This window comes from Hemicordylus capensis, chromosome 4, assembly GCF_027244095.1.
Source record: "Hemicordylus capensis ecotype Gifberg chromosome 4, rHemCap1.1.pri, whole genome shotgun sequence".
Lineage (NCBI taxonomy): Eukaryota > Metazoa > Chordata > Lepidosauria > Squamata > Cordylidae > Hemicordylus > Hemicordylus capensis.
The window spans coordinates 237,709,543-237,722,748 of NC_069660.1; the positions used below are offsets into that span (position 1 = coordinate 237,709,543).

Below are 13,206 nucleotides of genomic sequence, written 5' to 3' on the forward strand. Positions count from 1 at the left end.
CCCTCTTCTGCATCTTTTTCAGTTCCCCAATGTCCTGCTTAAGATATAGTGACCAGAACTGTATGCAGTACTCCAAATGTAGCCACCACATAGGTTTGTATAACGGCATTATAATATTAGCATTTTTATTTTCAATACCATTCTTAAGGATCTCAAACATGGAATTTGCTTCCCCACAATTGCTGCTGTGTACTGAGTCAACACTTTCAATGAGCTTTCCAGCACAATCCCAAGATCTGTCTTCTGGTCAGTCACCGACAGTTCAGATCCCATCAGTGTATATGTGAAGTAGAGGGTTTTCCCCCCTCAAAATTCATCACTTTACACTTGCTAACACTGAACCACATTTGTCATTTTGTCTCATTCACCCAGTTTGGATAGATCCTTTTGAGCTCCTCACAATCTGTTTTGGATTTCACTTCATTAAATTGTTTAGTGCCATCTGTAAATTTGGCCACTTCATGGCTTACCCCAATTTCTAGATCATTTATGAATAAGAGCACCGACCCCAGTACAGATCACTTGGGGGGACTCCACTTCTTAATTCTTTCTTCCCTCCATTGTGAAAACTGTCAATTTATTCCTACCCTTCTGTCTTTCAACCAGTTACCAACCCACAATTGAACTTGACCCCCATCCCATGACTGCAATGCTTACTCAAGAGCCTTTGATAGGGAACTTTGTCAAAAGCTTTTTTGAAGTCCAAGTCTTTCCCTCTCGCTCTCCCTGGCAAACCTATCTATCCAGGGTTGGGTTTTTGTTTTTTTTAGGATGTAATGTTTTCGGTACTATTCATAACAGGAATGAGTAATATTTGGATAAACTTGTCTTGTTGAAATTCTGATTAGTTTTGAAACCGATGCATTTCTTCGTTTCTCTGTCTGGTATTTACAAACCTTTTGCCATGTTAACCTGATGATAAACTGCTCAGAAAGCGGATTGTCATCTCCCAGGTTAACTGCTTGGGTATTACTATTATCCACTGAGGCCCTTCTCCAGCTTCTTCCTGTTATTTGAGATGTTGCAGGTGGTGACAGGAGACAGGGTTGCCTTGGCTGTGGTGCTCCAGTTTTTGAATACTCTCCCCAAGGAAGTGCACCTAATGCTGAACTAGTTTTCTTTTTGACACCAGCTGGAAACTTTATTTGCCTAGATCTCTTTGATATGGTTCCAATGCAGTGGTACTGTTAAAAGACTGTTTTGTGTTTAAATTTCTTTTAAATGGTTTTGATATTTTTCTGTTGATATGCATGTATTGATTTGGTGTTTGAAAAAGGTGTTTGAAAGTTCCCACTGTGGGAACTTGGTTTTACATAAAGAGTGAGGTATAGATATCTTAAATAAAATAAAATGTTTAAAAGAGCTCAAAGATAAATGTTCTGGAATCATTTCCTATCAGCTACCAAAGTTAAGCTACTGACATAAACAGTTAAGTATAAAAGTGTAGTGTTTCTGTGGCTAACCTTTTAATTGGCAAAGGAGACAGAACGATAGTGTGCCCGTGGATTTGATTTAAATCAAACTGATTTAAATCACGATTTAAATCACGATTTAAATCACTAGCAGGGTGGATAAAAATAAAAAAAATCCGATTTAAATCAAAAAAATCTGATTTAAATAAAAAAATCCAAATTTTTTGATTTAAATCGGATTTTTTTGATTTAAATCTGATTTTTTTGATTTTTATCCACCCTGCTAGTGATTTAAATCGTGATTTAAATCGTGATTTAAATCAGTTTGATTTAAATCAAATCCACCCTGGTGCCCATGTGTTAATTTTGTAATTTTGTGAGTTTCTAAACAACACAGAAGAATTAGATGTTGGTCCCTGTCAGGAACCACATACTGAACTAAATGATTTACAGGTGGCCCTCGTTATTCACGGGGGTTCAGTTCTTGCCTATAAGCACAAATATGGAAATTGAGAATAATGAAACCTTGCCCCATGGGAATCCAGGTTTTAAGTTGCTGCACACAAAAAAGGGCTAAACAATCTAGGGTGGGGAGGAGAGAAATAAGAAAAAGAAAGTACTGTATCTTTTCACTAGGTCTCTAGCAATGCCCTCCAAAAACCCCAGTTCCTCTGATTTTTTTTGTAAAATATTGCAGATAATTTTTTTAAAAAGAGCCACAAAATGGTTCTGCACTGTAAAATAGTGGCCAGAAATGCATATGCAAAACTGTGGTTGTTGATCCCAAAGATAACGAGGGTCACCTGTGTTCATAAAATCCAGTACAGCAATTCTAATAGGCTTATGTAACAGAAAGAGATTCTGCTACAAAATATTGCTCTTCTTAATCTACTTGTAGAGCATTTGGAAAAATATTTTTCTAAGCTTTCTAAGTAATCCTGCTCTGTGTGTTTATTTTCTTTCCTGCTAAATTAATTTCATCTTTTTTGCATGCCATTTTTAATATAGGGTCTTGGATGGAGATGAGTATCTGATATATGCTATTTTATTAAGAACATAAGAACAGCCCTACTGGATCAGGCCCAAGGCCCATCTAATCCAGCATCCTGTTTCTCACAGTGGCCCACCAGATGCTGCTGGAAGCCACAGACAGGAGTTGAGGGCGTGCCCTCTCTCCTGCCATTACTCCCCTGCAACTGGTCTTGTTGCTGATCTTGTTTGAGCCATGAATTGTTTGACTCTTGCCAGTGTTTTTCTAGGCACATCCTAACCTCTTGTGCACATCAGTAGCTAAGGAACACATAGAGATAGGCAGCAGCAGCATGTGGACCAGCAATTTGCATCTGGAGAGCAGTTTGACATTGCAATTATTATTATTAGTATTAGTATTTACATTTTATATCCCGCTCTTCCTCCAAGGAGTCCAAAGCGGTGTACTACATACTTAGGTTTCTCCTTACAACAAGCCTGTGAAGTAAGTTAGGCTGAGAGAGAAGTGACTGGCCCAGAGTCACCCAGCAAGTATCATGGCTGAATGGGGATTTGAACTCGTGTCTCCCCGGTCCTAGTCGAGCACTCTAACCATGCTGGCAATTAATCGAAAAGGCTGTAGCATATATTCTTTAATAGTGTCACTCTTGATCTTTTTCTCATGAACACAAAAATACTGATGATGATCATGTCTACTATTGTACCATAGTTATATAATATGTGCAGAACATCTGAAGAAAGTGCTGCCCCATGAGTTTATATATGTGTGCTGGGTAAGAGATTGAGGCAAATAATTCATAATTTGTTTATTCCTCAACAATATAGATTCCTTTGGTTTTCTCCAAAGGTCTCCATCTCCTTACATTAACAGCACTCTGCTAGACCTCTGCACTTGCTTTCTTGGAGAAGATTGCTGTGCTGCAGAATTGCTCCAAGCATATGTGCCCCTGTTGTTTCCTCTGGTGATTGTGTGGTCCTTGTCAATGACTAGAGCTCCAGAAAAGTAGCTCTAATCCTCTAAACCAGTGATCTTAACTATTCTTCAAGTAGGAGCCACTTTGCTGGGCAGTACTGTGCTTTTCACAGTCCTGGCAGGGCCCTTTAAGAGAGACAGAGCCCTCTCCTAAGAGCTCTAAGAGGAAAACACTAGGAAGAGCTACATTCCCAGCAGTGTCCACACCTTCCAAGAGTGCTCCGTTTCCCTTAAAGGAACCCCACTGGAGCTGGGCAAAGTGCAGCACTGTATTGTGAAAATAGTTGCCTCCACATGGTGCCAGGCCAGGGGACTGGTTCAGCTCTGGCTGAAGCTTCACATAGTCAGGGGGCCACACTTCAGGTTGATGGGGGCCACCAGTGGCCCCTGGGCCCTACAAAAAAGAGCCTTGCTCTAAACCAGGGATTCTCAACGTTGGGTCCCCAGATGTTACTGGACTTGCCACTCTTTTACATGAATCATTATTCTTTTAACTGAAACTTTAGGGACCTTTTTAGATGGCAGTTTACTATGGACTTTTTAAAGCTTCCAGTAGTTTCTCATTTGCCCTTTCACATATTCCAGTCACTAGCATAATCTTTTGTAGATTCCTGTGTTCCCTCATAGCATATTTTGAGGCTCTGGCCACACACTGAGCACAGACCTTGTGCTGTTTTCACAGTTCCACCTGCTGGCCAGTACCTGCAAGCCGCTACCTTTTCATTTTTACTTCAGAACTCCAGTGGAGTTCTGAAAACCTGTGTTCAGCCTGTTATTATTAGGTTATTGTGAAATAAGATATGAGAGAGCACATAAATCTAAGAAAGATGATAGAAGTATCTTGAATGTGTGTGAGAGACCATAAGAAACTACTGTGAAATTTTTTAAAAGCCCACAACTGCCTGAAAAAGCTCCTTGAGTTTCAGTTTTAAAATTTTGATTCAGAAGCACAGGCTGGTAGGTGTACTGTGGATTAGACTAGGAAAAGAATATTCACCAATGCATTAATTGGAACTAGCTGGCCCTGAACAGAACATCTACACACTAGGACTTTATTGCTCTCCTTTAAAGTCCTGTCACAGCCCCTGTTTTATTCCTCAGTGTCAGCCACTAGGGATGTGCACAAAACCGGTTTGCCCAGTTCGGTTCGAATTCGAACCAGGTTCGAACCAGGAGGGGGTGGTTCAGTTTTGGTTTTGCTCAAACCTCCCCCTGGTTCGGTTTGAATTCGAACTGGTTTGAACCAGTTCAGACAACCCACAAATTGGTAGGATGGTAGCTGGCACCCAGGGATGCCTGCCACCCAAACCCAAAAGCAATCGGACACTCGTACAATTTTTTATGAATTTTTGAAAATTATTTCTATTTTTCTCATAGGGTATAATGGGACTCCAACCACCTCATTATTCCTTATTGTGGAGCACCCATGGGTGCCAACAACCATGCAAACCCCGAAGCAATCAGACACCCCTATGATTTTTTATGAATATTTGAAATATTTTTAATTATTTTTTTCATAGGGTATAATAGGACATGAACCAGCCCATATCCCCTATTGTGGAGCACCTAGGGGCACAAAAGTGGGGTAGGTGGTAGACAACCAGGGGTGCCTACTATCTACAAAGTTCCAAGGCAATAGGACACTCCTCTGATTATTGGTGAATTTTACAATTATTTTGGAATTCCTCATAGAGAATAATGAGGATTGCAGCAAATGTATAGCTTCACGTTGGGGAGAAAGGGGTGTCCTAGAGTGGAGTGTGGTGGGTGGTAGTTCCCAAGGTGGGCAAGGAAGCTATCAGAATTATTTGAAAGGAATTGGGCAAAAGGCTGATTTTTAAGTGATTTTTGAAGTTTACGCGACTTTAAGGTTTTTCTCCATAAAGAAGCATGGAGGTGTCAGCAAATGTATAGCTTCATGTTGGGGGGAAAGGGGTGTCCAAGAGCAGAGTGTGGTGGGTGGTAGTGCCCAAGGGGGGCTAGGTAGCTATCAGAATTATTTGAAAGGAATTGGCAAAGGGCCGATTTTTAAGTGATTTTTGAAGTTTATGTGGCTTTAAGGTTAGCAATGAGAGTGGATTCATAGTTTGTCATTGAAAATCTTATATGCTACCAAAGAATCTACACTTAGAACACTTCAGAAACAACAAAACCCAGTACCCCATGGGTTAGCAACCCATGGAGGTGGTTGGCACCCTCGTTCTGGGCCACCCCAGCACCCCCCAAGTGCAGTTATGGGGCTGCTGAAACCTCCATTCTTCCCTATGGAGAAAAACCTTAAAGCCACTTGTGGGGTGCTGGGGTGGCCCAGAGTGAGTGGTGGTCTAGTGCAATGAGGGTGTCAACCACCCCCATGGGTTGCTAACACAACCGAAAAGGTTGTGCCCCCACCAAACTGCCACCAACTAGTCCCCACCAGCTAGATCTGTTTGTTTGTTTGTTTGTTTGTTTGTTTAACATACTTTTATACCACCCAACTTGCATTTCTGGGTGGTTTACAATTAAAATAATTTAAAACGTTAAAACAATTAAAATCATTTAAACATTAAAATCATTAACATCAAAATAATTTAAAACCAACATTAAAACTTAAAATCATGAATCTAATTAAAAGCCTGGGTGAATAAATGTGTCTTCAGTGCCTTATTAAAAGTTGCTAGAGATGGGGAGGCTCCTATTTCAACTGGGAGCGCATTCCAAAATCCAGAAGCAGCAACAGAGAAGGCCAGTTCCCGAGTAGCCACCAAACGAGTTGGCGGCAACTGCAGACGAACTTCTCCAGATGATCTTAACAGGTGATGGGGCTCATGGTGAAGAAAACATTATCTTAAATACCCAGGGCTTAAGCTGTTTAGGGCTTCATAGGTAATAATCAGCACCTTGTCTTTTGCCCGGAAACTTATGGGCAGCCAGTGTAGTTCTTTCAGTACAGGAGTAATATAGTCTCTCCTTGATGACCCAGAGACCAACCTGGCTGCTACATTCTGGACCATCTGCAGTTTCCAGACTATGTACAAAGACAGCCCCACATAGAGCGCATTGAAGTAATCCAGCATAGAGATTACCAGCATATGTTTTGACGTCGTTCATCTCAAGAAATGGGTGCAGATGGTGTATCAGCCAAAGCTGATAAAAAGCACCTCTGGCCACTGCCTCCACCTGGGACACCAGGGAGAGGTTCAGATCCAGGCGCTCCACCAGACTGCATACCTGTTCCTTCTGAGGGAGCGTAGTCCCATCCAGAACCGCCAGATCAAAATCATCTCCTGAGTTCCGACCCTGCACAATAAGTACCTCCGTTTTATCTGGATTCAGCTTCAGTTGTTATTCCTCATCCAGCCCACTACTGCCTCCTGACAGGCATTTAGGGAAGACATGCCTTCTCCTGATGATGTTGACATGGATAAATAGATTTGGATGTCATCAGCATATTGATAACACCCTGCATCAAATCTCCTGATTATCTCTCCCAGCAGTTTCATGTAGATGTTAAGCAACATCGTAGACAATATGGAGCCCTGAGGGAAACCATAGGAAAGTTCAGATTTTGAAGAACAACAGTTTCCAAGAGACACCATCTGGAATCTGCCCATGAAGTAGGAGCGGAACCACTGCAAAACAGTGCCTCCCAACCCCAATCCCCTCAGATGTTCCAGAAGGATACTATGGTCAATAGTATTGAAAGCCTCTGAGAGATCCAAAAGGACCAACAGAGTCACACTCGCTCTGTCAATTCCCAATTGGAGATCATCCATCAGGCCAACCAAGGCAGTCTCCACCCCATAGCCCACCCGAAGGCCAGTTTGAAATGAGTCTAAATGATCAGTTTCCTCCAAGACCCTTTAGGGCAGTGTTTCTCAACAGCCGGTCCGCGGACCGGCAGCGGTCCGCGGAGGCTTGAGTGCCGGTCCGCGACTAGGAAGGCAGGGCTCCAAACTGAATACGCTTGTTTTTCTATCCGCTTTTCTCTCCGCTGTAAAAGTTTTTCTCTCCCCGGAAATTCCGAGGCTCCTGGAACGTCAGTGGCCAATAGGGGTGGAGCAGGGGCGGGGCTTGTGCCGAGGCGGGAAGATAGCCCAGTCAGTGAGTGAGTGAGTGGAGAAATTGGGTGGTTGCTGGAAGGTGGTTTTTTGAGATCTTTGAAGGTGAGCTGCTTAAACTTACTGGGCTAAAAATAAGTGAGGTGCTGAGGCTGTGAGTGTTTGCTTTGACCAACTGCAGGGGGGGTATATTTAGGAGGGCGGGAGGGTTTACTTACCCCTCCCTGCCGCTTTCTCGCTTGTCGCCCACATGGCCAGATCAAGGCCCAGAATCGGCATTCTGGGCCCAAATCGGCCCAGACTGCCGCCGCCACCGACCGCCCACCCAGCTGCCCCCACAGAAGCTAAAGAAGCCGCCGCCGCCCCCACACGACCGAAGACGGCGAAATAGGCCCAAACTACTGCCTGCCCCAAACAACTGCCGCGGCTGCAGCCGCCGCCCAGCCGCCCCCACAAAGGCCCAATTTCAGGCCAAAGAAGCTGCCGCCGCCGCCCCCACATGGCCGAAGACGGGCCAAATCGGCCCAAAACTACTTGAAGAAGCTGCCACTGAGATTGCGGTTTTTTTCCCTCTGTGCTGCCAGGGGGATGCTTGGCGCCTGACTGTGCCTGTGCCGCCGCCGTCGACTGCTTCTCCTGCTCTTCAACTATCGGGGACTCACGCGAGGGAGTGGAGAGCAGAGCATTGAGGATAAATAAGCCAGTAGTGCTGTGCATGGCCACAGAGTTGGGATGCTGCACAGAAACACTGACCTGCAAACGGAGGCAGTCCCCGGATCCCATCCCATCCCCCCCCCCCGGGAAAATGGCCCTGTTCCAAGTTTCTTCGCTCAGCACTCGACAAAAGTTGCTCCCAAAGTGGCACTCCTTAATCTGGCTTTCCCTGGCGCAGACTCCTCACCCTGACTCCGCTCTTTGCGGGCTTTCCTCCCTCGGCCCTGCCCAATCCCTGCCTCTTGTTGCTCCCTCGCCTCTCTGCCCTCAAACCCCACTCCGACCTGCTAGCCTCTCCCTTTCGCCCGCCCTCGCTCGCTCTTACTCCTCCTAGCCGCTTCTTCTGTTCCAGCCCTTTCTCTGTTTTGGCGACGCCTCGCTTCCCTCTTCTTCCGCTACAACTCTGAGTCTCCTGCAACTTTTCTTTTGCAGTCCCACGTTACGTGGGCTTAAATAAGCCAGCAGTGCTGTGCATGGCCACAGAGTTGGGATGCTGCACAGAAGCACTGGCCTGCAAACAGAGGCAGTCCCCGGATCCCATCCCATCCGCCCCCCGCGAAAATGGCCCCGTTCCATCTCCGAGCCGCGTGGTCTGAGGGCTGCGCCGACCTGCTGCGCCTCATAAAGGAGCTTGCTAGATATGAAGAAATGGAGGATCAAGTAGTACTGACTGGGAAAGATCTGCTTGCTTGAGGATGGCTTTGGAGAACACCCTTTCTACCACTGTCTTGTTGCAGAAGTACCAAAAGTTTGTCATCTCTTTGCCATTCACAAATACAGCCCCAATATTGCTTTTGGGAGAAAGTAATGCAAGCATTCAAATAGTGCTTGAATGTGTTCTATTTTAATGATTCTTTTTTTATATGCATGTACTAAGAGTCTCCTTGGAATTTGGGAATGCATACTTTCCAGTAAGCAGACATGGCTCTTATTTATGGCTACATGGAAAGGAAGAATATTGTTGGTTTTCATACCAAGGTTTTATTTTGAATATCTCATTATCAGACTTCTTCCTCTGCTCCTAAAATATTTGAATATAATGTTCACATTAACATTGTGTGCATTTTGATATGTAAATAGTATGTAAATAAAATACAGTTTATTGTTTAACAAATTTTATTTTATGACATTATTTAATTTCTTAATTAATTTCTTGTGTAAATAGTATGTAAATAAAATAGTTTATTGTTTAACCAATTTTATTTTATGACATTATTTTAATTGCAAGTTAATTGCAAGTAGATGCAAGTTTTGGACCGGTATAAAGTCTTAGATATATAAAATAAAATTAAACTTGAAACCCCTCTACTAACTGCTGGTCCGGGAAACTGCACACAAAGAATGTAGCGGTCCTTGACACTCTGCACAAATGATTTAGCGGTCCTTGAGTCCAAAAAGGTTGAGAAACACTGCTTTAGGGAACAGTGACCATAGTGCCATCAAATCCAGCATACATGCAGGGAGAGAATCACCAAGGAAATCTAACACAGACATTTTGAATTTCAGAAGAGGAAACTTCTCCAAAATAAGGAGTGTGGTGAAAAGAAAGCCAAAAGGGAAAACCAGGAGAGTCACTTCACTCCAGAATGCATGGAGTTTACTCAAAACCACAATACTAGAAGCCCAGTTAGATTGTATACCCAAGAGGAGGAAAGGTACCACTAAGTCCAGGAGGATGCCAGCATGGCTAACAGGTAAAGTCAAGGAAGCCATAAAAGGGAAGAAGACTTCCTTCCAAAATTGGAAGGCCTGTCCAAATGAAGAGAACAGAAAGGAACACAAACTTTAGCAAAAGAAATGCAAGGTGACAATAAAGGAGGCAGAAAGAGAGTTTGAGGAACATTTAGCCAAAAGTATCAAGGGGAATAACAAAAACGTCTTTAAATACATCAGAAGCAGGAAACCTGCCAGGGAGGCGGTTGGACCATTAAATAATGAGGGAGTGAAAGGGATTATTAAGGAGGATATGGAGGTTGCAGAGAAGCTCATTGAGTTCTTTGCGTCCATCTTCACGGCATTGGAAACTGATCATATACCTGTTCTTGAACCAGGCTTTTTAGGGATGGAGGCTAAAGAACTGAATCAGATGGAAGTGACAAGAAATGATGTTCTAAACTGTCAGGAAAAACTGAAAACTAACAAATCACCAGGGCCGGATGGCATCCATCCAAGAGTCCTCAAAGAACTCAAATGTCAAATTGCCAACCTCCTTGCTAAAATATATAACTTATCCCTGCAATCAGGTTCTGTACCAGAGGACTAGAGGGTAGCAAATGTAACACGGATTTTCAAAAAGGGATCCAGGGGCGAACCAGGAAATTACAGGCTGGTTAACTTAACGTCCGTTCCAGGCAAATTGATGGAAAGCATCCTCAAGGATAAAATTGTAAATCACATAGAAGAACAGGCCCTGCTGGGAGTGAACCAGCATGGCTTCCGCAAAGGTAAATCTTGCCTCACCAACTTTTTGGAGTTCTTTGAGAGTGTCAACAAGTGTGTGGATCGAGGTGATCCAGTTGGCGTAGTATCCCCGGACTTCCAGAAAGCTTTCCACAAAGGTCCTCATCAAAGACTCCTGAGGAAACTTAGCAGTCATGGGATAAGGGGACAAGTACGTGTGGATTTCATAATGGTTGAAAGACAGGAAACAGAGGGTAGGTATAAATGGAGAGTTTTCACAATGGGGGGAAGTAAGAAGTATACTGTACTGGGTCTGGTGCTTTTTAATTTATTCATAAATGATCAAGAAGCAGGAGTAAGCAGCGAGGTGGCCAGATTTGCTGATGATACCAAACTCTTCCGGGTAGTGAAATCCAAAACGGATTGTGAGAAGCTCCAAAAGGATCTCTCCAAACTGGGGGAGTGGGTGACAAAGTGGCAAATGCGATTCAATGTTGGCAAGTGTAAAGTGATGCACATTGGGATGAAAAACCCCAACTTCAAGTATACGCTGATGGGATCTGAGCTGTCGGTGACTGACCAGGAGAGGGATCTTGGGGTTGTGGTGGACAGCTTGTTGAAAGTGTCAACTCAATGTGCGGCAGCTGTGAAAAAGGCCAATTCCATGCTAGGGATCATTAGGAAGGGGATTGAAAATAAAACGGCTAATATTATCATGCCCTTATACAAAACTATAGTGCAACCACACTTGGAGTACTGTGTACAATTCTGGTCACCACATCATTAAAAGGACATTGTTGAACTGGAAAAGGTGCAGAAGAGGGCAACCAAGATGCTCAGGGGCCTAGAGCACCTTTCTTATGAGGCAAGCCTACAACACCTGGGGCTTTTTAGTTTAGAAAAAAGACGACTGCGGGGAGACATGATAGAGGTCTATAAAATCATGCATGGTGTGGAGAAAGTGGATAGAGAGAAATTCTTCTCCCTCTCCCATAACACTAGAAACAGGGATCATCCCATGAAATTGATTGCTGAGAAATCTAGCACCAACAAATGGAAGTACTTTTTCACACAACGCGTGATCCACTTGTGGAATTCTCTGCCACAAGATGTGGGGACAGCCAACAACCTGGATGGCTTTAAGAAGGGTTTGGATAACTTCATGGAGGAGAGGTCTGTCAACGGCAACTAGTCTGAGGGCTGTGGGCCACCTCCAGCCTCAGAGGCAGGATTCCTCTGAGTACCAGTTGCTGGGGAGTAACAGCAGGAGAGAGGGCATGCCCTCAACTCCTGGCTGTGGCTTCCAGTGGCAGCTGGTGGGCCACTGTGTGAAACAGGATGCTGGACTAGATGGGCCTTGGGCCTGATACAGCAGGGCTGTTCTTTTGTTCTAAGACCGCCTGGAGCTGGGAATCCACCATCTTCTCAATCTGCTTGCCCAGCCATGGAAGGTTCGAGACAGGCCTGTTTGCTTAAGTCTGAGGCATCCAAAGCAGGCTTCTTCAGAAGCGTTCTAATGATTGCCTCCTTAAGCAATCCTCCTGCATCCTGCCCTCCCTTACAGAAGCATTTATAATCTCTACCAGGCCCTCTACAACAGCCTCCCTCCAGATAGTAACAAGCCATAGATAGTAACAAGCCATAGACAGTATAAGCCATGTCAGGCAGGGATCCAAGAAAGCAGGTGGCAGGCTGCACCATTCTGAACAACTTGTCCACATCCTCAGGGGTCATGAACAAACTGATCCAGGGTCATAACATAAGAGGAGTTGCTGGACATCTCGGCATCAGACTCTGTAACAATTGTGTAGACTGAATCTAAGTTGGCCCGAATACAAGAAATTTTGCCCACAAAAAACCTCATTCAAAACGACGCCGTGAATAATTGTTGGTTCCATATACTGATTCAAGGGGGAAGGGGCGCACATTGTCCCTTCACGACCCTGAGCAACTCCACCAGACATGAACTTCTAAACGCGATACAGGAGGAAAAGAATTGCTTTGTTGCTGCACATATCACCTGAGCACCAATCTTCAAATGCCCTCTATGTAATAATCTGTCAGATGCGACTCAAGTCTTTTCCCACTTATGCTCTAGTCATCTACCTTGCCGCTTTAGTCCCTGTAGTTCTTCCATATACCAAGGGGCCCGTTTTAGAATCGGGTTGGAGAGGATGCTTAGGAGTGATTGTGTCCACTACCCTGGTGAGCTGATTATTCCAATTCTCCACCAGAGTGTTGAAAGGGTCACCAGCACAGCCAACACTATATCCCTCCAAGGCTTCTTGGAATCCTATTGGATCCAGTAACCTTCTTGGGCCCGCCACCCCTTTGGAGTGGAGACATGATCATGAGTCCAACCTTAACCATATGGTGGTCCATCCATGACAATGGGGAAATCACAGGAGTCCCCGCCCACAGAACACCATCCTGTTCAGAGTGAAAGACCAGATCAAGCGATCAGTCCACTGCCCTGGTGAGTTGATTAGTTAGTGACAGGGCCATAAGGGGTGCTCTACTGTGAGATGCTCAGAAGTGTTCTGAGATGCTGAGTAGTGGGCCCTGGCAGGTTCATATGAGTGAATGCAGTCTGACAGGTATCCTGGTCCCAAGCCATGTAGGTCTTTAAAGGTTAAGACCAGCACCTTGAATCTAGCCTGGAAATGGACTGGTAACC

At 44.4% G+C, this 13,206-nt stretch overlaps 1 protein-coding gene and 1 long non-coding RNA gene across 15 annotated transcripts in view; both read left to right on the plus strand.

Moving 5' to 3' along the window:
* The window catches only part of PIEZO2 (piezo type mechanosensitive ion channel component 2), a 469,614-nt gene that overhangs the window by 196,792 nt on the left and 259,616 nt on the right, over positions 1 to 13,206 (plus strand). The window lies entirely within an intron of this gene.
* On the plus strand, positions 7,284 to 9,326 carry LOC128323699 (uncharacterized). The gene is made up of 2 exons (XR_008306431.1): positions 7,284 to 7,520; positions 8,562 to 9,326. It is a non-coding gene; the product is annotated as an uncharacterized LOC128323699 (long non-coding RNA).